At 39.7% G+C, this 19,280-nt stretch overlaps 2 protein-coding genes across 3 annotated transcripts in view; one reads left to right on the top strand and one right to left on the bottom strand.

Moving 5' to 3' along the window:
• Rtl4 (retrotransposon Gag like 4) overlaps window positions 1–9,418 on the bottom strand; it is a 371,546-nt gene extending 362,128 nt beyond the window's left edge. The window contains exon 1 of the mRNA XM_040744520.1: window positions 9,309–9,418. The gene's annotated coding sequence lies outside the window, so the exon portion shown is untranslated. The remainder of the gene's footprint in view (window positions 1–9,308) is intronic.
• Window positions 9,419–9,573: 155 nt separating this feature from the next.
• Window positions 9,574–19,280, top strand: part of Trpc5 (transient receptor potential cation channel subfamily C member 5) — a 276,457-nt gene continuing 266,750 nt past the window's right edge. Inside the window, exons 1-2 of one of the 2 annotated variants that reach the window (XM_040744519.1) lie at window positions 9,574–10,301; window positions 10,381–10,514. The gene's annotated coding sequence lies outside the window, so the exon portion shown is untranslated. Of the gene's footprint in view, window positions 10,515–19,280 lie in introns of both variants that reach the window. The other variant, XM_040744518.1, reaches the window with a different exon arrangement.

Below are 19,280 nucleotides of genomic sequence, written 5' to 3'. Positions count from 1 at the left end.
AATCAATGCAATGAAGAGTTGGATCTTTGAGAAAACCAACAAGATAGACAAACCTTTGTCCATACTTACCAAACAGCAGAGTGTGAGCATGCAAATTAACAAAATTAGAAATGAAAAGGTGGACATAACAACGGACTCTGAGAAAACTCAGAGAATCATCAGGTCATACTTTGAAAACCTGTACTCCATAAAATTCAAAAATTTATAGGAAATGGATGACTTCCTAGATAGCTATCACTTGCCAAAATTAAATCAAGAACAGATAAGCAATTTAAATAGACCTCTAACCCCTATGAAAATAGAAGCAGTAATCAAAAGCTTCCCAACCAAAAAAAAGCCCATGTCCAGATGGCCTCAGTGCTGAATTCTACCAGAAATTCAAAGAGCAGGTTATACCGATTCTTCTCAAAGAATTCCATACAATAGAAGCAGAAGGGTCTTTGCCAAACTTGTTCTATGAGGCTTCAATAATCTTGATCCCACAAAAAGACACAACTAAGAAAGAGAACTTCAGACCGATATCCCTCACGATCATTGATGCAAAAGTACTCAATAAAATACTGGCAAATCGGATCCAAGAACACATCATTCACCTCGATCAAGTTGGTTTCATTCCAGGGATGCAGGGATGGTACACCATACAAAAATCCATCAATGTAACCCAGCTTATAAACAAGGTGAAAAGCAAAAATCACATGATCATCTCACTAGATGCTGAAAAAGCCTTTGGCAAAATCCAACACCCCTTCATGATAAAGGGCTTGGAGAGATCTGGGATAACAGGAACATACCTAAACATAATAAAAGCTATCTGCAGCAAACCAACAAACAACATCAAACTAAATGGTCAGAAACTCAACACAATTCCGCTACTTTTCAATATTGTACTTGAAGTTCTAGCCAGACCCATACGACAACAAAAGGAGATCAATGGGATACAAATTGAAAAGGAAGAGGTCAAACTTTCACTATTTGAAACTGATATGATAGTTTACATAAATGACGCAAAGAACCCTACAAGGGAACTCTTACACCTTCAGCAAAGTGGCAGCAAAGTGGCAGGCTACAAGATCAACTCAAGAAAATCAGTATCCCTACTATATACAGATGATAAAAGGGCTGAGAAAGAAATCAGAGAAACATCACACTTTAGAATTGCCACAAACAACATAAAATACCTTGGGGTGACACTAAGTAAACAAGTGAAAGGCCTGTATTACAAGAACTTTGAGTCTTTAAAGAAAGAAATTAAAGGAGCCCTCAGAAAATGGAAACATCTCTCATCCTCTTTGATACATAGGATCAATGTAGAAAAATGGCAAGCCTGACAAAAGAAATCTACAGATTCACTGCAATCCCCATTAAAATACCAGCACAATTCTTCACAGACCTTGAAAGAACAATAATCAATTTTGAATGGAAAATCAAAAGACCCAGTATAGCCCAAACAACCCTGTTCAACAAGGCATCATCTGGAGGCATAACCATCCCTGAGTTCAAGCTCTGTTATAGAGCTATAGTCCTGAAAATAGCTTGGTATTGGCACAAAATACACAGGTAGACCAATGGAATTGAATTGAAAACCCTGATATTAACCCACACATGTATGAACATTTGATCTTTGACAAAGAAGTTAAAAATATACAATGGAAAAAAGAAAGAATCTTCAACAAATGGTGCTGGCATAACTGGACTCTGGCATGTAGAAGAATGTGGATCTATCCATGTCTATATCCATGCTCAAAACTTAAGTCCAAACGGATTAAAGATCTCAACATAAATCCAGCCACACTGAAACTCTTAGAAGAGAAAGTGGGTGGTACCCTTGAACGAATTGGTACTGGAGAGAGCTTCCTGAACTTAATACCAGTAGCACAGACAGTGAGATCAACAATTAATAAATGGGACCTCCTGAAACTGAGAAGCTTCTGTAAGGCATAAGACACAGTCAGCAAGACAAAAAGGCAGCCCACAGAAATGGAAAAAATATTCAATAACCTCACATCTGACAGAGGGTTGATCTCCAAAATTTACAAAGAACTCAAGAAGCAAGTCTCCAAAACACCAAAGGATACAATTAAAAAGTGGGCTCCAGAACTAAATAGAGAATTTTCAATAGAGGAGTCTAAAATGGCTGAGAGACACTTGAGAAAGTGCTCAAAATCCTTAGCCATCTGGGAAATGCAAATCAAAACAACTCTGAGATACCATCTCACTCCTGTCAGAATGGCCAAAATCAAAAACACCAATGAAAATTTTTGCTGGAGAGGTTGTGGTGAAAGGGGAACACTCCTCCATTTCTGGTGGGAGTGCCAACTTGTACAGCCACTTTGGAAATCATTATGGAGATTCCTCAGAAAAATGGGAATAAACCTACCACAAGACCCAGCAACTCCACTCTTAGGCATATATCCAAAAGATTCACAGTCATACAACAAGGATGTCTGTTCCACTATGTTCATAGCACCATTATTTGTAATAGCCAGAACTTGGAAGCAACCTAGATGCCCCTCAACCGAAGAGTGGATAGAGAAAATGTGGTACATTTACACAATTGAGTACTATTCAGCAGAAAAAAACAAAGGAATCCTGAAATTTGCAGACAAATGGATGGCACTAGAAGAAACCATCCTGAGTGAGGTAATCGAGTCACAAAAAGAGAAACATGGCATGTACTCTCTCATATGTGGATTTTAGACATAGATCTGGGGAATGCCAGCCTACAATCCCATGGCCAGAGAGTCTGGGAAACAGAAACTTCATTCAGTGGCTGATGGAAGCATAGGCAGACTCCCTTGGTTAAGCACTGAGCAGAACTCAAGAAATCCAGTGACACAGAGGGAGGACTGATGACCAAAGGGATTAAGACTGGGTTGGTTTAACCCCCAGAAACAGCTGACCTGACAAGAGTTAGCTCTTGAATCCCAGACTGATGCCCGGGAATCCAGCATGGGACTGATCAATAGCCCCTGAATGTGGGTGTCAGTGAGGAGGCCTAGGTAATTTATTGAGCCTTGGGCAGTAGGTCAGTACTCATCCCGAGTATACACACGGACTTTGGACTCCCATCCAACCATGTGAGATGCACTCTCACCCTGAACTCTTGGGGAAGGGTCTAGGCCCTGCCCTGGATGAAATGACAGACTATGGACACCCCCATGGAGGGCCTCACCCTCCCTGGGAATTGACGGGATAATGGGGAGGTTGGGGGGAAGACAAGGGAACAGGGGAGAGAAAGGGAGAGGGACCTGGAACTGACCTGTGAAGCAACCTTGTTTCTAATCTAAATTTAAACTTAAAAATAAATAATAAAAAATAAAGCTATAAAAATATGAAATACAAAAGTTTATTATAATAACCTAATTTTAAAAAATGAAGAAGAAATAGAAATTCTAAACAGACTTGTCACAAATGTTGAACATAATTAAAATCTTTACCCACTAAAGTGTTCTGTTGTTGTTTCAATAAGAAAGTTCCCCCACAGGCTCATATATTTCAGTACTTGGTTATCAGAGAGTAGTACAAGTTGAGAAGGAATAGGAGGTATGGTCTTGTTGGAAGAAGTGTGTCACTGGGGAGAGAGGTTTGCAGTTTCAAAATCTCGAACCAATGTTTCCCTCTCTGCCTGTGAATCTGGATATAGCTCTCAACTACTTCTCCAGCACCATGTGTGCCTGGGTCCCCCATGGTCCCCACCATGATAATAGACTAGACATCTGAAATTGTAAATAAATCCTAATTAAATGTTTTCTTTTATGAGTTACCTTGATCATGGTGTTTCCACAGCAATAGAAGATCCATCCCTAAGACAAGTGGCTTCACTGTGTTGTAGCAGATGTTTAAAAAAAGAATTAACACCAACCCTTGCACAATGGCTCAGGGGGTTAAAGCACCTGCCCCCTAGCTTAACATCTTAGATTCAATCCCTGGGTCCAAGATAATGGGCAGAAAGAACTTCCTATCTTCTGTCCATCACATGTGTTCTTTCTAAATAAATAAACATAACAAAATGTAAAGGGAAGAAATACTTCCCTACTCAACTAGTAAGATCAGTCTTAGTCTGATACCAAAATCAGACCAAGACATCATAAAAACATACTGTGTTAGCCTTATACCCCTTGTAAATATAAATGCAGAAATACTAGTAGGCTAAACCAAACAACATCATACAAGTACTATTGTGTATTATGATTTAGTGTGATTTGTCTTTTAAATGTGGGGCTGCTTCAATAAAAAAAATCAGATCTAACCTGAAATTTGGTAGAATTATTTTTAAAAAGTAGGAATGTCAAAACTGATGCAAGAAAGAAAGAATTCAACAAAAATAAGCACTATATTCATGGCAGAAACATTCAACAAATTAGGAATAGAAAAGAATTTCTTCAAAGTTCTAGGGTAAGATTGCAATAGCATCAAACTTAGTAGTGAAACACTAAAAGATTTTCCCCCAATATCATGAGAAAACTGAGGTTCCCTGTCTTTCTAGTTCTGTGTATCACTATATTAGAAGTTCCAACTAGACCAATTTGGGAAGAAAAAGAAAGAAGTCATATCAAAATTTGGAAAGAAAACCTAAAATTTACAGATGGCAAGATGTATATAGAGAACATCTTTACAAATTTCACCAAATACATACTAGAGGGGAAAGAAAGGTTGGCAAAATTATAACATGTAATATCAAATATGCAAGTACCAGTTATGTTTCTATACACTAGTAATGAGCAACCTCAAAATAAAATTAAGAAACAACTTAATTTGGTATTATAAAAAGAATGTAAAATAATATTTACATACTACTAAAAGAAAAGAAAGTTTAAATAGATGAAAAGAGATAATAGTTCCTAAAGTTATTTAAGAATGTGATTTCATGAATGTTATTTCATGAATGTGATTTTATGAATATCAAAAATTTAATAAATATTTTAAGAAATAAAAATCCCAATATTCAAATTTATATGGAATTGGGAGATACCCAAAGGGATAAACCATTTTAAAAAAAGACTGAAGTTGGATTCATACTCCCCAATTTCAAAATTTAATATACTTTTAAAATCAAAGGAATTTGGCACTGGTATAAAGAGATGTATAGAAACTAGTGGAATAGAATCAAGATTTCAGAAATAAAGCAACATGTTTATGACAAAATTGTTTTGAAAGTCTGAACAGGGCTAATGTTACTCTTATCAAGAAGGTGTGATCAGAAGAGCAGAGTCTAATTGATTTTTGACAAGGTACCAAGATCATTCAAAGGGGAGGAATAGTTTCTTAAACAAACAGTTCAATGATGACTATACATCTCCAAGCAAAAGAATCAAGTTGGATACATATCTCTTACCCTAAAGAAGGGGCAGTAAGACCATACCTTTCATTCCCACGTGTCACTCAGCAAACAGTAACAGAGCAACAAGAACAGGTTAGAGTTTGCCTTATCAATAGTTACTGTCACCCACCCTCAGGAAAAGTCCTTTCCAGTGACTAACATTTGGTTAGATTCTGTGATTCTGCAATTCCACTTTCCAAATTTGCTCAGGGCAGTTCCACTGCATTCTTATTAATGCTGAGCACAAGGAAGTCTTTAGCTAAACCATTAACTGTGTTTCTATTTACATTTCTTTTGTTAAACTTAATGACTATTTAAGTGAAGACCGCATGCCTTGATTACAGGGTTCCTCCTCTGATATAAGCTTGAATATACCTTTGAATAAAATATATTTTCAATTACAGTCATTCATGGTCCCAATTCAAGCAAAATTTTCATTAAATAAATAATTAGCTTTGGCAAGAGGATTATGTCTTATGAATGTGCAGTTTAAGTGTGGTAATTGTTCCATGTGGTGGTCTTTACAAGTGACATATTTCTACATATTTATATGTCCAAAGCAAGAAATGCAACCCTGACTCACCAGAGCTTATTTTGTAAAACAAGAGCTTTCTCAGCTGATTAAAACAGATATTCCACACTTCCTCCTGCACTTTGCTTTGCAGAATTTCTGATCAAATCCCACAATTCACTTTAGTGTTGTTTGACTTCCTGGGGCAGATATAGTACTGGGTGTTAAAACCTACAATCACACCAAGATACTTTTCAACACTCCACAGTATTTTAAGAATAACCTCTTCTTACATTCTGTTCCATTTCCTTTGCTTTTGTCATTGTTGCAATTTTCAGTAACAGGCAGATAGTTAGGAGCTGTTGCTTCCTTGAAAATAAACATCTGCTTTCAAAGTGTTCAACTGATGACAGTCTTCATGATGTTCTGCTCATTTTGATGCTAGGCACATTGTTAAGATAAAAGCACCATATATAGAGCAGTCATAAGGAATTTCATGTAGGGTTGTGGCAAATAGCAAGACTAAGAGCTACGTCTCTAGGGAAGAATCTTAATGAAAAAAGTTACTGTTTGAGGACAGGTAGCAAAACAATGATAAATCTAAACTAAATTCAGTCAAGAAACTTGTTATCTATGAAAATCAGTAGCCATTCCTTTGGGGGCAAAAGGAAAACATTATACTGGAATTATTCTTTAAAGATTAATTTTTGCTATAATCAACACACTAGTGATAGTGTGCACTTACCAAAAGATAAATGATAATGTGGAGGTATCAATACTGAAAACAATCAATCCAATCATTTTTCAAAACTGATTAATTTGTAGACATCTATTTGCTTTTCTCACAAATATTCAATATTTTCTATGACTGTGTATAACACAAGGTATGGGCATGCCATGTGGGTTGGACTGAAATAAATCTGTTCTTTAAAAGTAGGATACTACATTAATGAGAATAGTTGTCAATATGGAGGTGATTTGCTGCTAAAGGGACATTTAATCCAATGTAGAGACATTTTCTTTATCATGAGGGGGGAAGGGACCAGATCACCATTGTAAGCTAGTACATAAAGCAAAATGGCATAATGGCGCTTCTACCCATCCCATAATGAACAATACATCTCCACAACAAGGAATCTTTGGGCCCCAAATGTGAACAGTATCAAAGCTACGAAACTCTAACAACTGTTGGGAAACGTATCAATCTTTTAGGTTCCTCCTGTCACTCTCTTTTTGATCATGATCCTACACTAAATTTGGATCTACATATGCCATTTACCACTATAGCCACAACTGTGAGAAGAAAGGAAAAGTTACCTAATTCAGGTAACTCACAGCTGCTATGTCAGCTGTAACTGTTAAGAAATTTGAATACAACAAACTATGAAGGCAAACCAGCCTATCATGTGGCTAGATGTGGGCTTCAATGAATTGGTTGCTTTCACTTTGGCTTTGAACCTCTTTTGTAGATAAGGCTTTTTGTTGTAAAACACCCTGGGAGAGGCTACCCGATATACACTCTCAGCCACCAAAGTAGAAAGGTGAAATATTATCCTATCTATAGAGACTATGAGCCAACAAGCCCCAAGGCTGACAAGAAACCCAAACAAACCTTGGGCATCTACTTAAATTAACTTCTCACAGTGAGAGAGCATCCACTAAGTTTGTTGTGGAATGTATAGATTCTAGAGTTTTGAACTGTTGTTTGCTTATCATTTTGTTCATGAATTTGTTAATCTGAAAGCGTTTAGAGAATAGCATAGAAGCTGAGAGAGATAGGCTCAAATAGAGAAATTTTGGTCTTAACCATAATCCATGGAGAAATCACCAAAATTTGAAAGCACATGTAATTCCTGTATATTAAAGACAGTCACACTATGTAGAGGCTCTTTGAAGAAAACAGCTTACAAGAACAGGGATTTCCTTCTGGCTGAGTGTGCTGAGCTTGGAGAAGAATCCTCAGCTGTAGGGCAGTTTAGCCAACTGAAGCTGGAACCCCCAAACCCTTGTCCACAGCCAGCATATTCTACTTACTTTGCAAACCAAAGGAAGGAGTCTCTTAATTACGACATAGAGCTTGCATGCATAGAAAGCTGCATGTTAGAGTTTACTGGGTCACAGTAAAAATGCCTAAGAACAGGGTGAAAGGGCAGAAAGGTCTCAGAATCAAGCAAATAAAAAAAAAACTATCCTCTAAATCAGTTTTTAGAAACACGTCCTGGAGTGTTTAAACAGTGAAACCCTTACCCTTGCCAGGCTCTGGACTCTTAAATGCCTCAAAGTAATTAAGACCTTTCTTTTTCAATGTCTGCCTTGCACACAAAAGCTTTATACTCCAAGATACTGAACCACCTCCTTGCTAGGAGATGAAAGGACAACAGGAAAAAGGTGGGACCCACAAGGAAAGTCGCTACTTCTCCCAGCAAACTCGAGCAATCCCAGCTGAAGAGGAACTGTAATGGAACCCTCAGCTGTTTAGGCGAGGGAAGCAGTTCTGGCTTGCTCAGAAAGTCTGCTCAGGCTCACAGTGTGTGTTCCAGGCGACAGCACGAAGTACAGCTGAGCTTTTTAAAGCTGGGGTTGTTCTGAGAACGCGGGCAGGGGAAAAAACCGTGAAGCTTAGGGTACCAGCGTGGCATCCAGAAAAGCGGCGCTTTGCATGCATTCCATTTTCTAGAGAGAACTGGGAAAGGAGACTAAGCAAAGATCTGGTATCAGGCGGGAAGGGTCTTGAGACATCGCAGGCTAAGGGACCTAAGTGCTTCTAGGTTCAGGTAGAAGTCTCAGGCTTGTGGTGGGGGTGGGGCTATTCAGCCGGTTACAGAAGCATTTTAAAGGGTTGACATTTGGAAGCCTTCAGAACAGGGGAAGGGGTGCAAAGGGGTTGCAGAGTGAACAGAGAGGTGTGTCAAGAGACCTGAAGACGCAAACATCTAAGAGTCTCCCAAGTGTCCAGTGACACCACCCTTCCCCCACTGCCCTCCCGAAACACTGTGGCCAAAACTAAGCAACTTGGCTCCTCATCCTACAAGACTATCAACCTCTGCTTCAAGTCTAGCCTGGATTTCGCGCTCCGGGGCTGCCGGCACCAGGTAAAACTGGATCTGACAGATAGAAACCGGCTCCAGAAAATGCCAGGTCCCTGCAGACACAGAAGCCCCCCTGTTCCACTGTCCCGCGGGCCCCAGGCCCTCGCTCCAAACTGAGCAACTCCTCTTCCTCCAGGATAACCCGTACAGTCCAGCCACCACTAATACAGAGCCCTAGTTGAGATGGAGGGGTAGGGGTCACTGACCAAAACAGGAGACACTTGGATAAATGGGTAACAGGGAGATTCTGTAAACCAGGCGCCAGAGGCGCTCCTGTACCCGCTCCCCTCACCCGCGCTCAGCCTCCCCTCGCCCCTTGGGTCTCTGACACCACCCAGGAGAGGGGGAGTCTTGGGGGAACCAAAGAACGAAACAGAAAATTCCGTACCGAGGGGGGAGAGATGAGACGGTGGGACGGGGCAGCGGGGGGCTGACTTGGGGCTGCGGCTGCGGCTTGCGGCTTCTTTCCACCCCTGGCCACCGAGCTACAGAGCAGGGAGGAGCGGCTGCCCCTGCAGGCTGCCCCGTCCTCCTGCTTGCCCTCCCCCCTGCCCGCCTTCCCAGCCCCGCCCGCCTCTGCTTCAAGGCGACCGCCAGCTAAGCTTTGGCCAGGGGCTGGGGGAGGTGAGAGGTGCTTTCTCCAACCACTGTTCCTGTCCTCCCGCTCCCCCCCACCTCTCACACACACACACACACACAAACGCACAATCAACTGCGACGGGTTCTGCACAGCTTTCAGCCACCCCCAAAAAGAGAGAGGGAAACGAGCAGCAGATGAGAACCTGGAGCAGATAGAAGAGAAAAGAGCTCAGGGTTGGACATTTTGGAATCTAGGGGTGGGGAGGAGAAAGGGAGCGCGCCTTCTTGATTTCCCCTCCCCACCCCTCTTTGCTATTCTCTCCCCTAGGCTGGTATAGGATTTTCCTGAAGCAGCAGCAGTAGAGAACAGAAATCTTTAGTCTAGAATAGGGAGTTGAAGAGGTGGTTAGAGCTCCCACCAGCTACCTAGCTTGAGGGTGCCTGTAAGAGTGTGAGTGCGGCTCCCCTCTGCACACACCCCTACACACACACACACACACACACACACACACACACACACACACACGCACACTCCTCTTCATACCAGGGTGTCAGCTATCCTCAATTCCCCGGTGTTGGCTTCTCCCCTTCCTCTTATTGTTTGTGGCTTGCCGCGTGAAAGGGGTGCGTGTGTTTGAATAGGCTCAGGTTGGGAGAGAGAGCTGAGAGAGGACTTGTGAGAGCAGAGCAGGAGCACCGCTGGAGCGAAGAGTTTCGGGCACTGGCGAAGGCGGAAGGTGAGGAGGTCTGGCCAGTCAGAGGGAAGTTTGGCAATAACTGAGGAGCAAAGAGGGAAGCCCAGGTAGGAGTCAGTTCTTGAGCCCCTCTCAGTACCCTGATCCCTTTGCCTGTGCTCCACCAATCACCCACCCACTCGGTAGCCTCCAGGCCCGGGACTGTCCCAGGCGCTTGCCCGTGAGCACCGCGGAAGAGGAGTCCAGTGAGGCTGTTGTACCACGCGTCCTGGTGCACTGACTCCAGACAACACAGATCTGAAGAAAGCTCTTGGCCTTGGGTAAGTTGATAAAAGGCGCGGGTGCTGTCCTATTTGTTACTGAGGAGCAGCAGCGAAATGAGGCTTGAATGAAGGTGCTGAGCTGCTGTGGGATAGAAAGGTGCTTGCTGGCTGGCAGACTGTAGGCTGGGGTGGTGGGATGCAAAAGGGGACCAGCAACAGATTGTTTGGGACACCTGGGAGAGCCATGCAATGGAGGAGTGAGCCTTAGGAGATTTAGGACAAGATACTGTTGGCTCCTACCAAAAGCATCGTTTTCATTAGCAATGTCCCCCTGAATCAGAGCCTGGATAGTGATTTACTGTGGTTTCCTGCGGCAGATACCATGCGCCCACCCCACCCTCCAGACATCATGCTCCCAGACCTCTTTAAAATGGTCCTGGGATGAGTGTTAGGATAAAGACACTCCATCTTCAGAGACAGCCCCCAACCGCAGAGAACCAAGAAGCTGATCCATGGGAGGGCTCGGGGACCAGAGCTCCCATTTCGCTTGCTGGTTTTGTAACCTTCTAACTTAAGTTCAGTTTACCTGGATTCCTTTAAGGAAGCCAGAAATGCAAAGGGGGAGGGGTACCAGCCAGATGCATGCTCTGAAGTGGACGCTGCTCTGCAGCATAAGCAATGACTGCAACAGTCACAATCATGTTCCACATACTCGGGTTCTGAGCTGAAGTCACAGATCCTGGCCTTTCTGTGTCATCTGTGAGAAAGACTGGGAAGAGGTCTTTTTCCCTATTTCCAAGGTGGGATGTTTAGACCACAGCACACACCTGGTGATAGCGAAGTGTTTAGTAATATTAGCATTCCCTTATGAAAAGCCTGCAGCCAGGAAACCAGCCTGGAAGACAGAATCCCTGAACTTTACCCGAGTTTATTGTATGAGTAGGAGAGGCAAAGACTGATCAATCGTGTTCTACTTAGAGATGGTGTATGTTTTCCCTGGCTTCAAATGAGTAATAACTACTGTACTCACATGCTACCCAGACCCACTTGTCTATTGCCATATTATTATCTCATGGTCTTTAGCTGGAATGACATGTTGACATATTAGTATTCCCAATCACCTATTTTTTTGTTTCTTGGATTTGGGGGTATTCTACAGACCATCTATATCACTTATCATTTCCCAACAATTTTAAAAGCTGAGATTTAAATGGTTTTGAATAGTGCCTTTCACTAATCTAGAAAATCTAGTAAATTAAAAAGACATGGTAGTGCATTCACGTAGTGCCAAGTTAGTTTTAAAGCAAATGCTTAGCCTGAGAAAGGGGAACAATAAAAGTCTGTAAGGTTGAACAAAGAACTGAATGGCACTTGAAACCTGTTTTATCTCCAGAGTGGTGCTGTTTTCATAAACAGTATGTCTATATTCATAAACTATGTGCATGGGCTATATATCTGTATATAGATACAGTGATTTTGATCTTCTGTGTGGACATATAGTTTGCCAAGGACTCCAATCAACTCCATCAGTCTGGACCCTATTTCTGTAGAAGGGAGGGTGCTCAAAGTGTGCTTTCAAAAGCATCCAGGCTCTTTAATTGAACTTTCTATTTATTAGATGCTACTGGAATATAATGAATTACCTCTTTTCAACTCGGCAAACAAGGGAAACAGATTCTGCATTAAGTGGAACTGTTTATGTTGCACCAGACAATTTGTTCTAAAGCATACTGCCGAGAGACACAGAAAGAGGATTACCCAGGTCCAACCTGAAAAGGTGACCATGCTGTTACTTTTCCCTCATTCTAACACAACTCTCTTCTTGGCTAGGTGAAAATAGCAAGGACAAGATTACGGATGGGTAGAAAAGAACCAACAGCTTCATGATTAGGGAAGAAGTCAGTATCAACAAGAATGAAGCATAAGGTGTTGGGTATATGCTCTATTCTTGGTTATGTGAGTATCTGACTGCTGAAATTGTCTGGATCTGTGATTACTCAGGGGACAAGGAGATAGGCAGCCGCAATGAGTCGGAACCAGTGTAGACCCAGCTTCCTTGATACAGATTGACCTGGCTTTAGCATAAGCTTCAAGAACAGACATGGACTGGGTGATATCTGCCCTCCTTTCCAGATATAAGATCTGTAATTCTGATTCTATTCATTCTAGAAATAACAACTAAAACAAGATTGTCACACAGAATCACAGGAGGCAGGGCAGGAAAACAGAGGTTCGGAGTGGGAAAGAACAGAGGAATAGGAGAGCCAAAGACGTTTGAAAACACATGGAAAGAAAATCGTCTAGGAGTTTGCTTTGGCTTGAAATGGAATTAGTTCAGAAAATCACCTCAGATGTGAAGTACTGTAAAACCGCCTGCAATTTGACTTGTAAACACTGAGTAAACAGTAACAGAATTCCTCATAACCAGAGAATTGGGGACCTTAGAGAACATTTTCAGTGTTGTCAGCTCATTGCACTCCTTAGCATACTGAACTCCAATCTACTAGCCACTCAGGTGTTTATCAAATGAATATTTCAGACATGTCATGCTACTTTCAGCCTGCCTGGTTCCAAATCTTCTAATTTCCTTTTTGCATGGCTACATTGCTGATGAAAAGGAAACAGACTACTTCTTCTGCAGAGATTTCTATTTGCCCCTGAAAACACAAAGCTGTTCAGATGCCTCCTTCTAACTGGTGGGAAATGGGGGCCCTTGTCATACTTGAAGAAGTGCCCTGTGCCCCAAGATGCCACAGACTCAGTCCTGCAATATCATTTTCCAAGACTTTAGGGAAAGATGTGACAAATTTTGCAGCCTAGATTCAGAAATTATGCCTGTCTTGGCAGAAGCTCATCGGTCCCAGACGAGGACTACAATGAAGTTAGCCCTTATTTCTAGAGATGAGGAGCTGATGAATCTTCATGCCATTCTTTCTAAAACTTAGAACACTTTCCTCTGTTGATGGGCCCTTAAAGCTCTCTGTCCAACAAGACTAGCATACCCATCCTGCCAGCAAGGAATGATTCCTGGATGACTCAGATGTGGTCTCATAAACAAACATGCATTTTACATCATCCTCAACTGAGTGAGAACAGATTGTTTAAAGAATAAAAGCTGGTGGGGCTCAGAAAATTACAGTTCACTGGGTCAAGGGAATTTTAGAAGTGCCTCGTGTTTGGTTCTTCTCTTAATGCACAGTTGTCCCTTGGACCCTGACAACCAGTGAAATTACCTCCAGCCATTTTACATTGCAAAAATAAGATTCAAAAGATGACGAGAAAAAGACAGGTTTAATATCTTCAATTTTCTTATGAAGAAGTCGGTACTTAGAAAATAGAAATAGCTTGTTTAGATCACAAAAACAGCTAGTGGCCGATCCAAAACAAAAACTCTGGACTATCCTCTCATACTGAATAGCTTTGATAGATAGCTCTAGAAACTGACTGAATTCTAAAACCAAATTTGCTATCATTATATTCTAATTTCTTCCCATATTTACAGTTATATGTTTTATATTATATAATGTCTAGTTTGTTTGGTTTGAAACAAAGTCTCATGGTATAGCCTAGTGTGACCTTGAACTCTCAATCCTCCTTCCTCAACCTCATTAGTACCAGGATCCCAGGCATCCTTTCTGTAACAGCCAGCTACTATTGCCTTACCTCTGTAATTTATCTTCTCACTTAACACCTCTCTTCAAAACACACACCTGGACTGTTAAGATGTTTCAGCTGTTAAAGGGACTTGTTAACAAGCCTAACAACTCAAGTTCAACTCCAGGGACACACATTGTAGAAACAATTGATTCCCGTAGTTTTACTCTGAACTCCACACCCGTACAGTAGTGTATGCACTTCCCAATGCATAAAATAAAGAAACCTATATTACACACACACACACACACACACACACACACACACACACAGAGAGAGAGAGAGAGAGAGAGAGAGAGAGAGAGAGAGAGAGAGAGAGATCAAAGCTGACACAGCATTAACAGGTTATGTTTAGAACCAAATAATCTACAAAATGAGAGAATTATAACACTTTGTGGGATGATTTGTGTAAAATAATGATGTAAATAAAATTTTAATATGAACCAAGAACCCTGTTTAAAAAGAAACAATGGGGCAAACATACCATATATAAATCTCTATCTAGGCTGCAATGATGATTTCTTCAAAGAGCAAACATTTGACATAAGACAAAAGTACAATGCTTTATCAACATACTTTACAAAGGTGAGCTCAACTGCAAGAATTAATACCTACGTAGTACTCAGTTTTTTGCCATTTCCCATGAAGTTTCCCATTTAAACTTTCTAAAAAAACATTATGAAATAACTACATTATCATGCCTATTTCATAGATGAAAAAGTATCTGAACCTCAAGGAAGTGATGTAGCATACCCATTTTATATACCTTAATGACTTAAGTGTATGCTATACATGCCCCCATTTTATAGATTAATAATAGTGACTCCTACTTCATCTCTACCCATAGTAATACCTACTTGCACATTTTGCTCACCTGTAAAATATGGTTGGTATAATATATTTAAAGTCCAATAAAGTCACTATGCATTTGAATCTGTAAAGACTTAATTGGCATATGTAATCTGGATAGCCTAATTGTAAAGACACAAAAGCAGAGCATGATCCCCAAGTGCCAGTCTTTTGATGTGTAAGATATCCAAATGCTGTTGGAATTGAGGTTGCCCAACATGCTTCGACTTTTCAGGTAGATCAAATTCTTATGGCATTAGTCATCTTAGACCATACAGACAGCTATTTTCTAAGATTTCCATGGACACAATAGTAAACAATACACATTTTTCAATTGTTGAACATCTTTGTATTAACTTTCTGTTTCTGCTATGACAATTCAGCACACACTTACTAATCTAATACTTGTTATTAATTGATTGTTTATTATTGTTCATGTCATTTTATAATCCCATGTATCAGAACTCTGCTACGAAGCTCACTGGACTAAAATCAAGGGGTCATCAGGACAGTATTCTCTTCCAGAAGTTCAAGGAAAAAAGCAATTCTCTTGCTTGTCCAGGTTTTCTTGGCACAGTTCACTTCCTTGAGTGTAGGACTAAGACCCAGTGTGCTTTGATGGCGTCAAGTGTAAGTCCTTTCTAGTACTAAAGGCCATTCACATGCCTCAGTCTCCCTTAAAGCCAGCGAGAGCAAGTTGAATGCCATCAGATTTGTAATCTCTCACTCTATTTTATCTCTCTGACTCTTCTCTTTCCTCTCTGTTTTATTTTAAAGTTGATTTACAAAGGACATTTATATAAAAATAGGAGGTAAATATGATGTTTTTACTTTTGCATACTTTGGGAATCGATCAACTGAAGGTAATTACTGTATCTATCTCAAACTTCTTTCACATTTGTATGGTGAGTACATTCAAATTCACCTTTTCTAACTATTTTAATATGTATAATGCTTTACAGTTTCTCCACTCTACCTTGACTTGAGGTGGGAGTGCTACATTTCTATACAAAACATCCAGAATAACTTCCATATTTTATTTTATTTTTTATTAATTTATTTTTTACATTCCAATCCCAGTTCCTAACCTCCTTATTTTAAAGCCAACTAAAATTTAATTCTGTCTGACAGTCCTTACCATGCAACATAGAAACGCACGTTCTGAGGGTAAGGGTTTGTGAATTGGGAGACCACATCCTCTCTAGCATAATCTTCTATATACTGAGTAGTATAATCCTTAATATTAAGTGATTGTGACCATAATTTATTTGGTAAGCATTATTACCATTTAGAAGCTGAAGGAGGAGAAACCAGAAGTTACACAGTAGCATATTACTATTAAGATGTTCAGATTTCTATTCCTTTAAATATTGCATTTTCCCCTCTGGCCTATATTATACTGCCTCTTTGTTATCAAAAAATCTTAAATTGTTATGATTGTTTGTTCTGTTGTTATTTAAAGTTATACTTTAATCATACTTTTACTTTCCATCGTTTTAGTTATCGATGACCAACTTCAGTCTGAAATATTAGTTGGAAAATTTCAAAAGTAAATAATTCATAGAATCTCAGTGATGCACCCTTCTGAGTTGTAAATAAATTTTATACTGTCCTATTATATTCTGATCAGGATTTGAGTCGTCCTTCTATCTAACATATTAGCACTATGTACACTACCCATTCATTAGTCACTTGGTGCCCATTCCATTAACAGTGGAATTATCATAGTGCATGTGTATAAATAACATTTGCATATTAGTCCAACATTACCTCACAATCCCTATGATACTCACCACATTTTGTATGACCACATAGAAATTTTGTCATCTCAAAACATAATAGGAAGAAAGATGATTACACTACAATAAAATATTTCAAGAAAGAGACAATATACACATAATTTCCATTATAGAATATTATTGACATTATAGTTATTCTATTTTATCATTCACTGTTGATGTCAGTTTCTTAATGTGTCTAAGTAATGTTTAAAAGCAGACAGAAAGGATGAATTTACTCCTTTAAATTTTTTAAGATTTATTTATTTTATTATTTTTATGTGCATGACTATTTAGCCTGCTTATATGTATATGCACCACAGTTGTATCTGGTGCCAGAATAAGTCATAAGAGGGCAGCAGATTCCCCAGTACTAGAGTTACAGATGGCTGTGAGCCACCACTTGGATTCTGGAAAGGCAACTGAACCTGGGTCCCCTCTGCAAGATCAACAAGTGCCCTTAACCACTGAGCCAACTCTCCAGGAAGCTGTAAATCATAAATTTAACTTTATCATAAATGCGTATGTATAAGAAAAAAGCATAGTATAAATGTAGTTCTGTCTACAGTTTTGGTTACTACAGGTCTTAGAATATAATATAGCGCTCCATGGATGGAGGGATGGGGGCAATAGTTTCTGTATCACTGTGAATAGCTACCTAACAGGAAGCAGCTTAAGGAAATAGAAGTATATTTGGCTTCATGATTTGGTATGCTTTATGATGATGAAGGCACTGTGGCTATGTAGAAGAGCTGTTATTGGTAGTCTGGGAAGAGACAGACACGAATGCTAGAAAGCATCAGGCTTTCTTTTTTTTCTCATTCAGCACCTGGAACATTACATCTGTATTTAGGGTAGTTTTTCCCTCTGTGGTTAAATCTCTGGAAGTACCCTCCAAGTCATGCCTAGAAGTGTGTCTTGTAGGTAATTCTAAATTCAGTCAAGTTGACACGGAACAATGATCATCACAAGTTGAGGGAGTGGGGAGCAGGACACTATTATATTTTGTTTCCTGTGTTCTTTATGTTCCACTGTGCTGGGTTTTGTGTATGATAGGCAAAGGCTCTACATGGGACCACATCTCCAGCCTTTTATCTTCCATATTAAAATTTCTTGAGTAGGTAATTTATGACCATGGTTCAAAAATCAAAATATATAAGAGCATTCAATGAAAACTTCATTCCCACTCTATTTCCCAGCTGTGTAGCTACCATAACCCCTATCCTTTTTTATTTGTTTTCATACAAAACTTCTGAGTGAAAATATAAGCAAGTATGAATAGATTTTATGCCATAACAAACTGAAGCTCCAGTCCATTTTATCTTTTTGTTGTATTGCCACAAAGCAACTTTAGAAGAACTATCATCAATGTTAAGCGACAAAGAATTAGGTCAATCAGTTATCCAAAAAACCATTGATTTCACTAAGTTTCTAAAATTTTTATATCCCTTTTAGATCCACAATGATCACGTGAATAGCCTGAATATTGTGTAATTCTAATATCTCAATTTTGTTGTTTTTTCTCAATTTTATGTAGGTCATTACAGAGTTCCATAAGTTCAGAGATCACAAATTGGGGTAGGAGAAAAAATAGGAGAAGACAGAAGATGAGAAGAAAGATAAGGATGAGAATGCAGACAAGGAGGTGAGAAGGAGAACAGGAAGAGAAGATGAGCAGGCGGTCCACAATGCACACTAAAGGGAGAACACTACATTACATTGCCTTACATTACATTACATATAGATATGTTACTAAATAAAGTAATGGAGTGCTCATAATACAAAGTGCAACACTTTATTTGTAAATTGTCTTTAAAAACATGATACATCCCTTTCTTTTTTTATTTTTTGGTTTTTTTTGAGACAGGGTTTCTCTATGGCTTTGGAGGCTATCCTAGAACTAGCTCTTGTAGACCCGGCTGGCCTCGAACTCACAGAGATCCACCTGCCTCTGCCTCCCAAGTGCTGGGATTAAAGGCGTGCGCCACCAACGCCCAGAGATACATCCCTCTCTTATCTTGTAGGATAACATACAACTCTTACATAATTGTCAGCATCGCAACAGCCTATCACATAGCTAGGTAGTATATAGATAGGTAGTAAAGAAATAGCCAAAAGCAAAGTCAACAAGTTTAGATTAAGCATAGTTGAGTAAATCTAATAGGAAAACTAATGAGCCAGAGATAATTCCATTTTCAATCTTACCATGAATATTTATTTGTCTTTAGCTGTAACTTCAGAACCTCTGCCTCCTGATATAAGTAAAAGATGATGTACATGCATGTATTTTCTACCAACACAAAACAACATTCCATTATCTTTTTTCTGTTTGTTTCTATCCTTCAATTCAGTGTTTTTCAAGCTATTGGCAAGGATTTGTTAATGTTCTGTGTAGTAGTCAATAATGAGTATTTTAAATTAAATGAAACAAAAGATAATAATGTGAAAACCAAATGGTAAGAGTAAATACTACATACCATGTGAAACCTTTCCTTTTAGTAACATACATGTATGAGTGAAAAGTACATGCACATGTGTGTGT

The sequence above is a fragment of the Mesocricetus auratus genome, unplaced genomic scaffold, assembly GCF_017639785.1.
Source record: "Mesocricetus auratus isolate SY011 unplaced genomic scaffold, BCM_Maur_2.0 Super-Scaffold_100003, whole genome shotgun sequence".
Taxonomy (NCBI): Eukaryota; Metazoa; Chordata; class Mammalia; order Rodentia; family Cricetidae; genus Mesocricetus; species Mesocricetus auratus.
This window is presented reverse-complemented; position numbering and strand designations above follow the sequence as displayed.